This window comes from Chiloscyllium plagiosum, unplaced genomic scaffold (genome assembly GCF_037043375.1).
Source record: "Chiloscyllium plagiosum isolate Xiang-an unplaced genomic scaffold, Cpla_swu_hap1 HiC_scaffold_6, whole genome shotgun sequence".
In the NCBI taxonomy this organism is placed as follows: Eukaryota; Metazoa; Chordata; class Chondrichthyes; order Orectolobiformes; family Hemiscylliidae; genus Chiloscyllium; species Chiloscyllium plagiosum.
Genome location: NW_028270144.1, coordinates 103508150 through 103520156, shown reverse-complemented (window position 1 = coordinate 103520156; position 12007 = coordinate 103508150).

Genomic DNA, 12007 nt, shown 5'->3' with positions numbered 1-12007 from the left:
GTTACTGCTTTTGCCCCATACCCTTTGATCCCTTTAGCCCTAAGAACAATATCTAACTCCTCCTTGAAAACGTTCCATATTTTGGCCTCAACTGCTTTCTGAGGCAGAGAATTCTACCAGCAATTCTCTGGGTGAAGACATTTCTCCTCATCTCAATTCTGAATGACCTCCTCTGTATCCTTAAACTGTGACCCCTGGTTGTTGACTTTGTGCTCATCGGAAGCATTCCTCCTGCATTTACCCTGTCTGGTCCTATTAGAATTTTATACTTTTCTATGAGATCCCCACTCCAGTGAACGTAATTTTAACCAATCCAGTCTCTGTTCATGTGTCAGTTTTGCCATCCCAGGAGTCACTCTTGTAAATCTTTGCTGTACTCCCTCTGTAGCAAGAACACCCTTCCTCAGGAGACCAAAACTACACACAAAACTCCAGGTGTGATCAAGCCAATGCCCTATACAATTACAGCAAGATGTCCCTGCTCTTGTACTCGAATCCTCTTGCTATGAAGGCTAACACACCATTTGTTTTCTCCATCACCTGCTGCACCTGAATGCTTACATTCAGCAACTAGTGTACAAAGATACCAGGCCTTGTTGCACCTCCTCCTTTTCCAATCTATCCCCATTCAAATAATAATCCGCCTTCCTGTTTTTGCTACCAAAGTGGATAACCTCACATTTATTCACATTATACTGCATTTGTCATGCATTTTTCCACTTAGCTTGTCCAAATCACACAGAAACATCTCTGCATCCTCCTCATGGTCGACCCTCTCACCCAGATAGACGTTCTCTGCAAACATGTGGCTATTACCTTTAATTTCCACATCTAAACCTTTAATATATATTGTGACTAGCTGGGGTCCAAGCAGTGATCCCTGCAGTACCCCATCATGTACTGCCTACCACTCCCATTTATTCCTATTTCTTGTTTCCTGTCTGCCAGTTCGCTACCCACGTCAATACACCCCCAATTCCGTGTGCTTTAATTTTATATGTTAATATTTGATGTGGGATCTTATCGAAAGCCTTCCGAAAGTTCAAGTAAATCACATCCACAGGTTCACATTTATCAACTCCACTCATTCCATCCTAGAATTCCCAAGCAAGATCTCCATTTCCTAAATCCATGCTGACTCTGTCAGATCCTCTCACTGTTTTCAAAGTAATCTGTTATTAAATCTTTCGTGATAGACTCTGGCATTATCTCCAGTAACAATGTCAGGCTAACCAGTCAATAATTTCTTGTTTTATCTCTAACTTTTTCTTCATATTGTGGGGTTACATTATCTATGCTTCAATCTTCAATGATGTTCCATAGCTGTTCCATAATTTTGAACGACGATCACCAATGCATTCACAATTTCTAGGGCTACTCCCGTAAATTGTTGGGCCTTGGGGATTTAGTCAGAGTCATGGAGTCATACAGCATGGAAACAGACCCTTCAGTCCAACAAGTCCATGCTGACCATGTTCTCAAACTAAACTACTCCCACCTGCCTGCACTTGGCCCATATCCCACCAAATCTTTTCTATTCATGTACTTATCTGAATGTCTATTAAATGTTGTAACTGTACCTGCATCCACCACTTCCTCTGGCAGTTCACACACACAAACCATTCTGTGTAAAAATGTTGCCCCTCAAGTCCTTTTCACCCCTCAACTTAAAAAACATGCCTGCTAGTTTTGAACTATTGCTCTTTAATCCCATCATTTTCCCTACACAATATCCTGACTAATACTTATTTCCTTCAGTTCTTCCCTCTCACTAGCCTGTGTTCCCCAACATTATTGTAATATTTTTTGTGTTGTTGATAAAGATAGTGCCAAAATATGTATTTAATTTGTCTACCACCTCTTTATTCCCCATTATAACTTCCCCTTTTTCTGATTGTAAGAGGCCTACATTTGTCTTTATTAATCTTTTTCTGTTAACATAACCACAGAATCTTTTACAGTCAATTTGTATGTTCCCAGCCAGCTTCCTCTCATATTTTATTCCCCCACTCTCTCAATTAATCATTTTGTCCTCTTCTGCTGAAGTTTAAATTGCTTCCTTCCTAAAAACCGAATACCCCGAGATGTTCAATTCCCACCCACGGTCACATTGCAGTCACATCTCCATAGTCCTAAGCATATCAGACCCATTTGTGTATATTTTTGTGACTAATTAATCCACAGCATTGCAATGTTTCACACATTAAGACATAAGACCTCAAGGCTTATCTTTTTAACATTCTTAGCATTATTTTGCACTGAGGTCAGGCTTGATTCTTGGCCTTGAATTCTCTATCTATCCCTTTTTATTATTTCCAATTCTATCTTTTGTTTCTGCCCTCTCTCCTGTCTCCCTGTAAAGGTTCCCATCCCCATTCTGTCTTAGTTTTAACCTTTTCCAACCCCATCAGTAAATACAAACCCCCCCCCCATCTCACCCCCCAACAGGACCTCAGTTCCAATCCTTCCCAGAGGTGGCATGGTGGCTCAGTAGTTAGCACTGTTGCCTCACAGCACCAGGAACCTCGATTCAATTCCAACCTCAGGCGACTGTCTGTGTGGAGTTTGCACATTCTCCCTGTGTCTGTGTGGGTTTCCTCCGGGTGCTCCGGTTTCCTCCCACAATCCAAAGATGTGCAGGTTAGGTGAATTGGCCATGCTAAATTGCCCATAGTGTTAGATGCATTAATCAGGGGTAAATGTAGGGGAATGGGTCTGGGTGGGTTACTCTTTGGGTTACTCTTGTTGGGTCGAAGGGCCTGTTTCCATACTGTAGGGAATCTGATCAGGTATAGCCCATTCAGCTGGTACTGGTCCCACCTCCCACAGAACTAGTCCTAATGTCAGGAATCTGAAACTTTTCCCTCACACCATCTCTCCAGCCATGTATTCATCTGAAATAACCTGCTATTTCCACTCTAATTAGCATGGGGATCTGGAAGCATTCCTATGATCACTATATTTGACGTCCTACTTTTTAAACTTGCTTCTTAACTCCCCGTATTCTCGACCTTATCCCATTTCTTATCTATTTTGTTGGTTCCAATGATTACCTTGACCATTGGCTATTCACCCTCCCACTCTAGAATATCCTGTGGTTGCTCAAGATAGTCTTGGTCCTTGCACCCAAACTTGGGCTTCTCGGAACGGCAGATGGAGACTCTTCCTGCATATGTGCTGGTTTTGGACCCCCTGGAACTATGCTCAGCTTTCCACTCTGAGCAGGAGGAGCATGCCATGGTCTTAAGCTCTCCTTCCATGACTTGCACCTTTAAATTAATCCCTTAGATTTCCCTTAAAATCAAATAATACTATTTACTCTAGGGCACTTCTACTCTGAAAGTCTGCACTATTGCGTTTATAAACTGAAAACCCAACATAATGACATTACAAGTTATAGAGATAATTATAGTATGAGTATTCACCTGACCGTACCCAATCAGCTGCTTCTGCTTGCCTTGTGTCACTTTTGATACTCTTCCCAGACTGTTACACTGTGATGCTGACTGAAGGACACACTTCCCAGACTGTTTCACTCAGATGCTGACAGGACACACTTCCCAGACTGTTTCACTCAGATGCTGACAGAAGGACACTTTTCCCAGACTGTTTCACTCAGATGCTGACAGAAGGACACTTTTCCCAGACTGTTTCACTCAGATGCTGACAGAAGGACACTCTTCTCAGACTGTTTCATTCAGATGCTGACTGAAGGACACTCTTTTCAGACTGTTTCATTCAGATGCTGACTGTAGGACACACTTCCCAGACTGTTTCATTCAGATGCTGACTGTAGGACACACTTCCCAGACTGTTTCACTCAGATGCTGACTGTAGGACACTCTTCCCAGACTGTTTCACTCAGATGCTGACTGAAGGACACTCTTCCCAGACTGTTTCACTCAGATGCTGACTGAAGGACACTCTTCCCAGACTGTTTCACTCAGATGCTGACAGGACACACTTCCCAGACTGTTTCACTCAGATGCTGACAGAAGGACACTTTTCCCAGACTGTTTCACACAGATGCTGACAGAAGGACACTCTTCTCAGACTGTTTCATTCAGATGCTGACTGAAGGACACTCTTTTCAGACTGTTTCATTCAGATGCTGACTGTAGGACACACTTCCCAGACTGTTTCATTCAGATGCTGACTGTAGGACACACTTCCCAGACTGTTTCACTCAGATGCTGACTGTAGGACACTCTTCCCAGACTGTTTCACTCAGATGCTGACTGAAGGACACTCTTCCCAGACTGTTTCACTCAGATGCTGACTGAAGGACACTCTTCCCAGACTGTTTCACTCAGATGCTGACAGGACACACTTCCCAGACTGTTTCACTCAGATGCTGACAGAAGGACACTTTTCCCAGACTGTTTCACTCAGATGCTGACAGAAGGACACTCTTCTCAGACTGTTTCATTAAGATGCTGACTGAAGGACACTCTTTTCAGACTGTTTCATTCAGATGCTGACTGTAGGACACACTTCCCAGACTGTTTCATTCAGATGCTGACTGTAGGACACAATTGCCAGACTGTTTCACTCAGATGCTGACTGTAGGACACTCTTCCCAGACTGTTTCACTCAGATGCTGACTGAAGGACACTCTTCCCAGACTGTTTCACTCAGATGCTGACAGGACACACTTCCCAGACTGTTTCACTCAGATGCTGACTGAAGGACACTCTTCCCAGACTGTTTCACTCAAATGCTGACTGAAGGACACTCCTCCCAGACTGTTTCACTCAGATGCTGATTGAAGGACACTCCTCCCAGACAGTTTCACTCAGATGCTGACTAAAGGACACTCCTCCCAGACTGATTCACTCAAATGCTGATTGAAGGACACTCCTCCCAGACTGTTTCACTCAGATGCTGATTGAAGGACACTCCTCCCAGACTGTTTCACTCAGATGCTGATTGAAGGACACTCCTCCCAGACTGTTTCACTCAGATGCTGATTGAAGGACACTCCTCCCAGACAGTTTCACTCAGATGCTGACTAAAGGACACTCCTCCCAGACTGTTTCACTCAGATGCTGATTGAAGGACACTCTTCCCAGACTGATTCACTCAAATGCTGATTGAAGGACACTCTTCCCAGACTGATTCACTCAAATGCTGATTGAAGGACACTCCTCCCAGACTGATTCACTCAAATGCTGATTGAAGGACACTCCTCCCAGACTGTTTCACTCAGATGCTGATTGAAGGACACTCTTCCCAGACTGTTTCACTCAGATGCTGACTGAAGGACACTCCTCCCAGACTGTTTCACTCAGATGCTGATTGAAGGACACTCTTCCCAGACTGTTTCACTCAGATGCTGACTGAAGGACACTCCTCCCAGACTGTTTCACTCAGATGCTGATTGAAGGACACTCTTCCCAGACTGTTTCACTCAGATGCTGACTGAAGGTCACTCCTCCCAGACTGTTTCACTCAGATGCTGACTGAAGGACACTCCTCCCAGACTGTTTCACTCAGATGCTGATTGAAGGACACTCTTCCCAGACTGTTTCACTCAGATGCTGACTGAAGGACACTCCTCCCAGACTGTTTCACTCAGATGCTGATTGAAGGACACTCTTCCCAGACTGTTTCACTCAGATGCTGACTGAAGGACACTCCTCCCAGACTGTTTCACTCAGATGCTGATTGAAGGACACTCCTCCCAGACTGTTTCACTCAGATGCTGATTGAAGGACACTCTTCCCAGACTCTTTCACTCAGATGCTGACTATAGGACACTTTTCCCAGATTGTTTCACTTAGATGCTGACTGTAGGACACTCTTCCCAGACTGTTTCATTCAGATGCTGACTGTAGGACACGTTTCCCAGACTGTTTCACTCAGATGCTGACTGAAGGACACTCTTCCCAGACTGTTTCACTTAGATGCTGACTGAAGGACACTCTTCCCAGACTGTTTCATTCAGATGCTGACTGTAGGACACTCTTCCCAGACTGTTTCACTCAGATGCTGACTGAAGGACACTCTTCTCTGACTGTTTCATTCAGATGCTGACTGAAGGACACTCTTCCCAGACTGTTTCATTCAGATGCTGACTGAAGGACACTCTTCTCTGACTGTTTCACTTAGATGCTGACTGTAGGACACTCTTCCCAGACTGTTTAACTCAGATGCTGACTGTAGGACACTCTTCCCGACTGGTTCACGCAGATGCTGACTGTAGGACATTCTTTCCAGACTGTTTCATTCAGATGCTGACTGTAGGACACTTTTCTCAGACTGTTTCACTCAGATGCTGACTGTAGGACACTTCCCAGACTGTTTCACTCAGATGCTGACTGAAGGACACTCTTCCGAGACTGTTTCACTCAGATGCTGATTGAAGGACACCCTTCTCAGACTGTTTCACTCAGATGCTGATTGAAGGACACTCTTCCCAGACTGTTTCACTCAGATGCTGACTGAAGGACACTCTTCCCAGACTGTTTCACTCAGGTGCTGACTGTAGGACACTCTTCCCAGACTGTTTCACTCAGATGCTGACTGAAGGACACTCTTCCCAGACTGTTTCATTCAGATGCTGACTGAAGGACACTCTTCTCTGACTGTTTCACGCAGATGCTGACTGTAGGACACTCTTCCCAGACTGTTTCACTCAGATGCTTACTGTAGGACACTCTTCCCGACTGGTTCACGCAGATGCTGACTGTAGGACATTCTTTCCAGACTGTTTCATTCAGATGCTGACTGAAGGACACTCTTCTCAGACTGTTTCATTCAGATGCTGACTGTAGGAAACTCTTCCCAGACTGTTTCATTCAGATGCTGACTGAAGGACATTCTTCCCAGACTGTTTCACTTAGATGCTGACTGTAGGACACTCTTCCCAGACTGTTTCATTCAGATGCTAACTGTAGGACACTCTTCCCAGACTGTTACACTCAGATGCTGACTGAAGGACACTTCCCAGACTGTTTCATTCAGATGCTGACTGAAGGACACTCTTCCCAGACTGTTTCATTCAGATGCTGACTGTAGGACACTTTTCTCAGACTGTTTCACTCAGATGCTGACTGTAGGACACTCTTCCCAGACTGTTTCACTCAGATGCTGACTGAAGGACACTCTTCCCAGTCTGTTTCACTCAGATGCTGACTGTAGGACACTCTTCCCAGACTGTTTCACTCAGATGCTGATTGAAGGACATTCTTTCCAGACTGGTTCATTCAGATGCTGACTGAAGGACACTCTTCCGAGACTGTTTCATTCAGATGCTGACTGAAGGACACTCTTCCCAGACTGTTTCACTCAGATGCCGACTGTAGGACACTCTTCCCAGACTGTTTCATTCAGATGCTGACTGAAGGACACTCTTCCGAGACTGTTTCATTCAGATGCTGACTGAAGGACACTCTTCTCAGACTGTTTCACTCAGATGCTGATTGAAGGACACTCTTTTCAGACTGTTTCACTCAGATGCTGATTGAAGGACACTCTTCTCAGACTGTTTCACTCAGATGTTGATTGAAGGACACTCTTCCCAGATTGTTTCATTCAGATGCTGACTGAAGGACACTCTTCCCAGGTTGTTTCACTCAGATGCTGACTGTAGGACACTCTTCCCAGACTGTTTCGCTCAGATGCTGACTGAAGGACACTATTCCTGGACTGTTACACTCAGATGCTGACTGAAGGACACTCTTCCCAGACTGTTACACTCAGATGCTGACTGAAGGACACTTCCCAGACTGTTTCATTCAGATGCTGACTGAAGGACACTCTTCCCAGACTGTTTCATTCAGATGCTGACTGAAGGTCACTTTTCTCAGACTGTTTCACTCAGATGCTGACTGAAGGACACTCTTCCTAGACTGTTACACTCAGATGCTGACTGTAGGACACTCTTCCCAGACTGTTTCACTCAGATGCTGATTGAAGGACACTCTTTCCAGACTGCTTCATTCAGATGCTCACTGAAGGACACTCTTCCCAGACTGTTTCATTCAGATACTGACTGTAGGACACTCTTCCCAGACTGTTCCATTCAGATGCTGACTGTAGGACACTCTTCCCAGATTATTTCATTCAGTTGCTGACTGTAGGACACTCTTCTCAGACTGTTTCATGCAGATGCTGACTGTAGGACACTCTTCCCAGACTGTTTCACTCAGATGCTGACTGTAGGACACTCTTCCCAGACTGTTTCACACAGATGCTGACTGTAGGACACTCTTCCCAGACTGTTTCACTCAGATGCTGACTGTAGGACACTCTTCCCAGACTGTTTCACTCAGATGCTGACTGAAGGACACTCTTCTCAGACTGTTTCGCTCAGATGCTGACTGAAGGACACTATTCCTAGACTGTTACACTCAGATGCTGACTGTAGGACACTCTTCTCCGACTGTTTCGCTCAGATGCTGACTGAAGGACACTATTCCGAGACTGTTACACTCACATGCTGACTGAAGGACACTATTCCTAGACTCTTACACTCAGATGCTGACTGAAGGACACTCTTCCCAGACTGTTTCACTCAGATGCTGACTCACCCTTAACAATTTCTCCTTTGAATCCTTCCACTTCATCCAGACCAAAGGGATAGCCATTGGCACATGGATGGGCCCCAGCGATGCCTGTCTCTTTGTTGGCTACGTAGAACAGTTGATCTTCCATAATTACACCGGCACCACTCCCCACCTCTTCCTCCGCTACATTGATGACTGCATTGGCGCCACCTCGTGCTCCCGCAAGGAGTTTGAGCAATTCATCAATTTCACTAACACATTCCACCCTGACCTTAGATTTACCTGGACCATCTCTGACACCTCCCTCCCCTTCCTGGACCTCTCCATCTCCATTAATGATGACCGACTTGACACTGACATTTTTTACAAACCCACCGACTCCCACAGCTACCTGGATTACACCTCTTTCCACCCTACCTCTTGCAAAAATGCCATCCCGTATTCCCAATTCCTCCGTCTCCGCCGGATCTGCTCCCAGGAGGACCAGTTCCACCACAGAACACACCAGATGGCCTCCTTCTTTAGAGACCGCAATTTCCCTTCCCAAGTGGTTAAAGATGCCCTCCAACGCATCTCGTCTACATCCCGCACCTCCGCCCTCAGACCCCACCCCTCCAACCGTAACAAGGACAGAACGGCCCTGGTTCTCACCTTCCACCCTACCAACCTTCGCATAAACCAAATCATCCGCCGACATTTCCGCCACCTCCAAACAGACCCCACCACCAGGGATATATTTCCCTCCCCACCCCTTTCCGCCTTCCACAAAGACCGTTCCCTTCGTGACTACCCGGTCAGGTCCACACCCCCCTACAACCCACCCTCCCATCCTGGCACTTTCCCCTGCCACCGCAGGAACTGTAAAACCTGCACCCACACCTCCTCCCTCACCTCTATCAAAGGCCCTAAAGGAGCCTTCCACATCCATCAAAGTTTTACTTGCACATCCACTAATATAATTTATTGTATCCGTTGCTCCCGATGCGGTCTCCTCTACATTGGGGAGACTGGGCGCCTCCTCGCAGAGCGCTTTAGGGAACATCTCCGGGACACCCGCACCAATCAACCACACCGCCCCGTGGCCCAACATTTCAACTCCCCCTCCCACTCTGCCGAGGACATGGAGGTCCTGGGCCTCCTTCACCGCTGCTCCCTCACCACCAGACGTCTGGAGGAAGAACGCCTCATCTTCCGCTTCGGAACACTTCAACTCCAGGGCATCAATGTGGACTTCAACAGTTTCCTCATTTCCCCTTCCCCCACCTCACCCCAGTTCCAAACTTCCAGCTCAGCACTGTCCCCATGACTTGTCTCACCTGCCTATCTTCTTTTCCACCTATCCACTCCACCCTCCTCCCCGACCTATCACCTTCATCCCCTCCCTCACTCACCCATTGTACTCTATGCTACTTTCTCCCCACCCCCACCCTCCTCTAGCTTATCTCTCCACGCTCCAGGCTCACTGCCTTTATTCCTGATGAAGGGCTTTTGCCCAAAACGTCGATTTCGAAGCTCTTTGGATGCTGCCTGAACTGCTGTGCTCTTCCAGCACCACTAATCCAGAATCTGGTTTTCAGCATCTGCAGTCATTGTTTTTACCTGTACTTTGGGAGCAGAGGATATTGCACAGTGTTAGTTGCTGTCGTTTCACAATCCCAAGGGGCTGGCTCTGTCCCTATCAGTGTGAGTTAGCACTGTAAAATTGCCACTGCAGAGGGATATCACACAAGAGGTTGGCTCCTAAGTGTCTTCATCAGGTATGGTGTCTTTACTGCAGCTACTTCTGTACCTCCACAGGATACATCTGTCCACAGGTGTGCTGCCTCTCATAGATCTACTTAAAACACAAAAGGAACTACAAAGTTCAGTAGCTCACTCACCATCATGTCATTGACCTCTTACAATTAGGAAAACATACATGTCTGACACCTTTTCCCCAATTACCTTAAATTAGACAAGGACACAACCACAGAAGGTGATCTTTTGAGTTCAACCCCACTCTCATCAGGTTTGCTGCTGTCAGCAAGTGTGATGTCTCACTTGGGCAGGCTTCACCCATAACACTGTTCATGCTTCACAACGACAAGCCAGACTCATATGACTGAGCCTTCTCATGAGGTGATTAATATGGCGAGGCTTCATCGTGACACTCTCAATGTTTGGGCACAGTGATACCTTGGTTATAACTGGAGGAGTTTGTATTGACTGGAGTTTAAAGGAAGAAGCCTACTCCACCAGGTATGTACCTCATATACATAGCCTGCTTTGTGAACACATTGGTTTCCTATTTTTGTCTTATCAAGATTGTACCCACAGATGTAACTCCAGTGGACCGGGATGTTAACAATGGTAGGCTAACAAATGCAAAACAGGCTATGTTGGTGCCTGAAGGGTTCTGACAGAGCAAAACTTTAATTCGTTTTGGAGAAACTGAACTTTTGCCTCCCATTCAATCAATTTCTCTTGCCAACCCTTTTAAAAGATGTGGAAAGTTATTGCCCTGATCTCAGGAACGCCATTTCAAAGCCCTTTGCTTCTCTCTTTTAAGTGTCTTCTCAACAAACTTCACGTGAAGCAACTTTCAGTCATTGAAATATTTCTGTACATGGCTCAGCATCAAGTATCCTGTCCATTTCCATTTGTGCAGCAGCTCAGGAACTATCTGAATGCAAATCATTGTTGTTGGTTGGAGGGTGGATGAATTAACAAATCTTCCTCCCGGCACTAACCAGGCTTTACTTAGTTGTGATTTTCAAAGCAATCATGTCAATTAACAGCACAGTGCCTCACATTGTCCAATAAGATGGTCACCAAATTCTTGCAACTCTGCACAAGTCTTGTATTGTAAGATAGCTCCTCTCAGTCATGTGGTGTGAGCCTGCTTTACAAACAGATACACCATCTACCATCATCTTGATGTTGCTAATTTGCATATTTAATCCAAATGAATCAGAAGGAATACTCGGACAACTTTTCCCCATTTTTGAGAGTCGTTTTTGGTGTGCCATCAATTTATTTACCACTTCCCCGCCCCCACCACCACACTTAGCTTGAATTTGTCACAGACGTTTTCCACTCAACCTTATTCCCCTTTGTTCTCCCTTTATATGCCAGTTCATATCTCTCTTTTCTCAAAAAGGATTGGACATTACTGTTTAATACACCAACTTTGTTATGGAACTAACAGACCTTCTGCTTGTATGTTTAGTATGACAACAAAATGGACAGACGCTATTTATCCTGGTTAAATTAGCTACCCTTTATTTGACCTTGATACATTATGAAGAATATGTGCATTATTTTGCTCAGCTCTGTAGTATTATATGTTACATTACTTTCTGTACCTTCATGAAAAGTGTATACTTTTTTAATAAACAAAGGCAGTTTAAAGCTGCAGAATCCACCATTGAGATTCAGTTGAAAAATTGCTGATTGTTTTTAAAATAATGCACCCCACCCCCTGCGAGAGATATCTATAAATATTTTTTGAATTTTGA